Here is a 6000-nt window from a genome sequence, read left to right as displayed (position 1 = left end):
GGCAAGGCAGGTGGAAAGAGGCCTTGCCTGATGGAGTCTCTCCCTCATGTGCCCACCTGCTAGCTAGACAAGCCCAGGGACATCACTGCAGGCTCACTAGCGGATTTCTGTTCATTCAGACTACCTACAACAGGATTGGGAAACCAGTGGTCTTCTCATGGTTGTTGGACTACAGCTCCCATCAGAAGATTGGAGTTAGGGATACACAAAACTGCCTTATAGCGAGCCAGACCATTGATCTACCTAGCTCAGTACTGTATCTACTGCCTGCAGCAGTCCTCTAGGGGAGATGCTGAGAATTGAACCTGAGATCTTCTACATGCACCGCTGAGCTTTGTCCTGCTCCCACCAAACAGCTTCTGAAGGCAGGACCACAGACCATAGACTATGTGCCTGCCCACCACAGCAAACAGCCCATCCAGAACCTAAGTGCTGTGTGGTTTATTCAGGTCATTCATGTCTCCTTTCCCTGTCTCCCCTGGGATCAGCCTTGTTTTCTGGACTTTGTGAGCAGGACTGTTTGCACCAGCTCCGTCAGTCAGTGTCAGAAACTTCCCTGCCATTGTTGTCGGTCTCTGCCTTGAGAGACAATGGACTGCACCTCTGGAGGTGAAGTCAACCTGCTGCATTAGCAACACTGAAGCAACATCGCTGGGGTGCAAGCCTGGGCAGTGTGTAGGGAGGTCCTGGGTTGCCAAGATGACAAGACTCCCCTCTTGGCATTGCTGGTGTGGTCCAAAGGAAAGCAGAGCAATATGTTTGCCATCTTGGCTGCAGGAGTTGCTGGCATGCAAGATGTCATCCAATTGCCTTAGGGACTCTGCTCTGGATTGGTGTAGGGCTTCCTCCTTAGCCTTTTCTTCTATTGAAGATATCCTGCAAGGCAGCAGAGGTGAGAGCCAGCATGGTGTAGTGGTTAAGAGCAGTAGACTCGTAATCTGGTGAACTGGGTTCGCTTCCCCGCTCCTCCACATGCAGCTGCTGGGTGACCTTGGGCTATTCACACTTCTCTGAAGTCTCTCAGCCTCACTCACCTCACAGAGTGTTTGTTGTGGGGGAGGAAGGGAAAGGAGAATGTTAGCTGCTTTGAGACTCCTTCGGGTAGTGATAAAGCGGGATATCAAATCCAAACTCCTCCTCCTCCTCCTCTTCTTCTTTTTCTTCTTCTTCTTCAGTATCAGAGTTTTCCTTCTCCAAGAGGGCTACCTTCCTAAGTTGATGTGCCCCATCTGCCCCCCCACTTCCCTTGACAGCATGTGCAGAAACTGTGGGAATGTTCAGGGAGGCAGGAGAGGATATATTGTTTAATAATATTCTCCCTAACTTGCGTTAGCAAGTCCCTTTACTTGCATTCCCCTTTTAAGCACACAGTGGTTAGCTTGTTGCAAGCTTGTTTAAGCTTTTTCAATATAGGATTCCTGGTAATCCCCTTTTCTCCCCCTTAAAAAGAATAGACATGACACAGTCTTGTGTGAAGTATTATAAAAGAAGTTTACTCACACATTCAGTTCACAGATGGATCCCTGAAGGCAGACTTATGTTACAAAGTATATACACGTGGAACTACCCCATATGGGAGTTAGTCCCAGTTACTGCAGATAGGCAGTGACTGCTGTTCACTCGTCGAAAGCAAGATGGAGAAGAGAGAGAGTGGTGCTTGCCTTGCCCCTTTTGATACCTGGGCAAGTAAGGTCACGCCCACCTCCAGTCACATGCAGAGGACGTTTGTCCCAGCTCAGGAGGAAACAGGAAGTTTTCTACTGACTGGAGCAAACATCCCCTTTCATGTCCACTCTAGGAATGTTGTACTTGACTGCTATCTATGTGTCACATCCCACAGAAACTGCCTTCTTAACGATTGGGCTCACTATTGGTCTTGTCTGCTCAATCTGCCAGAGCCTGTCTTTGCATGCAGGGGAAGTCTTTAACTCGCCTAGCATTAAAGCCCCATCGGCTACCTTCCCTGTCATAAAGCTAATGGAAGAAGAGATGTCCCGAGTTCAGATTCTACTCATGGTGTGTCTTCCTTCCCTACCTCACAAATTAATTTTAGGATTATATTCATGGGGTGATGTGGGTTGTAGGTCTTTTACTTTCAGCAAGGTAATTTGTTTTTGGTTTTTTAAAATGGGAATGCAACAGAATGTACCCAGCAAAGGACTCAGAAACAGGAGTGTGCATTTGGCTGGGGGTGCTGCTTGCTATTGGGGAAACAGATGTTGCAACAGATGTTGCTTTGCAGATTTAACTAGCACCGTCCATTGGGGGTGGGGCTCTGTTTGCTCCTCCATGCTCAACGGAGATATGTAAAGGGGTAGATTTTGCAGACCTCAGCAGAGTTGGGGGAGCTGTGGCAGCTATCCCTGGCTGAGAAGTGGGAATGGCACAAGAGCTCAGCCCTTCTTTATAGCTAGTGTTACAAGTGAAAAGTTCCACAGGATAAGCCTAGGGCTTGCTGATCGGAAGGTCGGCGGTTCGAATCCCTGCGACAGGGTGAGCTCCCGTTGTTCATTCCCAGTTCCTGCCCACCTAGCAGTTCGAAAGCACGCCAAAGTGCAAGTAGATAAATAGGTACTGCTCCAGCAGGGAGGTAAACGGCGTTTCTGTGCGCTGCTCTGGTTCGCCAGAAGCGACCCAGAAAAACTGTCTGTGGACAAATGTCGGCTCCCTCAGCCTATAGAACGAGATGAGCACGCAGCCCCAGAGTCGTCCACGACTGGACCTAACAAGGGGTACCTTTACCTTTACCTTTTACCCATTTTCGTGTCTGGTCCTGAGCAGATAACTTGTGGAGTGCTGTGATGAGAAAGCAGTCTAGAGCGGCGTACAAAGAAATAATAATAATAATAATAATAATAATAATAATTTATTATTATTATTTCCCTGATGTTGGGAAAGATGGAGGGCACAAGGAGAAGGGGACGACAGAGGACGAGATGGTTGGACAGTGTTCTCGAAGCTACACACATGAGCCTAGAATCATAGAATCATAGAGTTGGAAGAGACCACAAGGACCATCGAGTCCAAGCCCCTGCCAAGCAGGAAACACCATCAGAGCACTCCTGACATATGGTTGTCAAGCCTCTGCTTAAAGACCTCCAAAGAAGGAGACTCCACCACACTCCTTGGCAGCAAATTCCACTGTCGAACAGCTCTTACTGTCAGGAAGTTCTTCCTAATGTTTAGGTGGAATCTTCTTTCTTGTAGTTTGGAACCATTGCTCCGTGTCCGCTTCTCTGGAGCAGCAGAAAACAACCTTTCTCCCTCCTCTATGAGACATCCTTTTATATATTTGAACATGGCTATCATATCACCCCTTAACCTCCTCTCCTCCAGGCTAAACATGCCCAGCTCCCTTAGCCGTTCCTCATAAGGCATCGTTTCCAGGCCTTTGACCATTTTGGTTGCCCTCCTCTGGACACATTCCAGTTTGTTTGCCTGACCAAACTGTGGGAGGCAGTGGAAGACAGGAGTGCCTGGCGTGCTTTGATCCATGGGGTCACGAAGAGTCGGACACGACTAAACAACAACAATTATTATTATTATTATTACTATTACTATAGTGTTGCACTCAGTGCTCACTAGCATTTTGAAAACTGAAGAGACTCTGTGTGGATGGAATCCAGTGAACCACTAAGGTTCTTGCAAGGATTTCTCATTGAGCATCAGGACATTCTCCCCTCTTCTCTCCCCCCATGCACCCCCATTTTTTTTCTAGGGGTTCCCCGAACCCTCTGGAGCAGATTTGGGGAGGGCACAGGGCATGCACATGGGGAGGAGACGGGGGGGAAGCAAAGAGGAATCCATGCAGTGATGGGATATGGTCACTGAATAGTGCCCCATGTTAGTAACTTGGGAAACCAGAAAGCAACTTTCTGGCTTGCTTCTCCGTGACGGGGAAAATCAGTTCTTCACTTTTCAGGAAACCGAGGAAGACACAATTTGAACTTCACAGCCTAGGGAGAAGCTATCCCACGAGCACTGGAACCCTTTAATTCAAACTTCTGTATCATTAGCATTCATATAGATGGTTCAAGAATTTCTATCACTATAATAGATAAGAATATGCTTGTCTCAGGAATTCAATAAATACACAATGGCTTGAAGGGAGAACAATACCTGGGCTTTGCCTAAGAGTTCCACTTCAGACACAAATGAAAATAATGTTCAAAATATCTTAAATGCACATCATCAATCTGTTCTGTGAATGCTGATAATTCCTCAGTGCTCCATGGGGAAGCCTGATAATTATTTCTCTCAGCATGCAGAGGACGATGCCTATTTTAAGCATAGAACATGATGCCTGGGCAAAAAGCCCCTGAAAAGTTTCCAGAAACTTCAGTTGGGCCAGAATGCTGCTTCTAGACTATTAACTGAAATTGGCAGAACACATAACTGCAGTTCTGTTTCATCTGCATCGATGACCAGCTCATACCTTGATCAGTTCAAGGTGCTTCTTCTTGCCCTTTAAAGCTGAAATTACTTGTGACTGGATAGCTTAAGAACTGCCTTTCTCCCATACACAACATCCAGCATCTGAGCTCTTGTGAGTGCCTCCAAAAACTGATTTCTGCTGGGGAAGCACAAAATTTGACCACAAGCTCTGGAATGCCCTCTTATATACCGCATTTTTCGCTCTATATGACACCCTTTTCCCCCTCCAAAAATTAAGGGGAAATGTGTGTGCGTCCTATAGAGTGAATGCAGGCTTTCACTGAAGCCTGGAGAGCGAGAGGGGTCGGTGCGCACCGACCCCTCTCGCTCTCCAGGCTTCAGGCAGCTATCCGCAAGCCTTCGGAGCGCTCCGAAGGCTTGTGGACAGCAGCCTGCAGCCCGGCGAGCGCTGCGCCAACTCTCGCTGCACTCGCCGGGCTTCAGGCAGCCATCCACAAGCCTTCTGAGCACAGCAGGAGTTCCCACTGTGCTCAGAAGGCTTGCGGATAGCTTCCTGTTCTGGGGACTGGGGTCGGGGGAAGCTCAGGCTTCCCCGCCCCCAGTTCCCAGTCCCGCAAGCTCCGGGAGTGGCGGCGAGGTTGCGTGCAATCTTGCCACCGCTCCTGGACCTGGGGGGGGGGATAATTTTTTTTCTTTATTCCCCCCCTAAAAACTAGGTGCGCCCTATGGTCCGGTGTGCCCTATGGAGCGAAAAATACGGTAGTGCTTAGTGGCAGAGCTAGGCATGCAGAAGGTCCCAAATTCAATCCCTGGTATCTCTAGCTAGGTTTGGGGAATGTATCCTGTCTGAAACTTTGAAGTGCTGCTGCCAGTCAGTGCAGGCAATATTAATGTAGATGGACCAATGGTCTTAGTTGGTGTAAGGCACCTTCCGGATCCTGTCACTCAGTATAAGCTTCCCAGTGCATGGTGAAGGATGCTTTTGGGAGAAGTTGAACCAACAATCTGTTTTAACTGTTATTTCAATTATTGCAGTATCATGTTTCTTTCATGTTTAATGTAAGTCAATTGCTTTTCATCATGATGTTGGTTTTGATATTGTCTTGATTATTTATCATAGACTCATAGAACTGTAGAATTGGAAGGGACCACAAGGGTCATGCAGTCCGACCCTCTGCAATGTAGGAATCTTTTGCCCAACCTAGGCAGCGAGAGCCAGCGTGGTGTAGTGGTTAAGAGCAGTGGACTCGTAATCTGGTGAACCGGGTTCGATTCCCCGCTCCTCCACATGCAGCTGCTGGGTGACCTTGGGCTAGTCACACTTCTTTGAAGTCTCTCAGCCTCACTCTCAGCCTCATTAGGTCATGACTGGACCTAATGGCCAGGGGTCCCTGCTGTACACTGGATTGACATCTTCATCAAACTATCTACCGTGACCCCAAGATCTTTGGCAGTCACCACCAGCTTTCAAATCCCATTAGCATGTTTCTGAAATTGGTATTATCCCGCCCCGCCACGCATGTGCATCACTTGACAGACCTTGACATCGAACCACGTTTGTCATTTTAATGCGCATCGACCCACTTCTGAAAGAGCCCTGTGCAA

Source organism: Podarcis erhardii, assembly GCF_964252035.2.
Source record: "Podarcis erhardii genome assembly, chromosome: 6".
Lineage (NCBI taxonomy): Eukaryota > Metazoa > Chordata > Lepidosauria > Squamata > Lacertidae > Podarcis > Podarcis erhardii.
The sequence above is the reverse complement of the archived record's forward strand: the minus strand, read 5'-3'. Positions refer to the sequence as shown.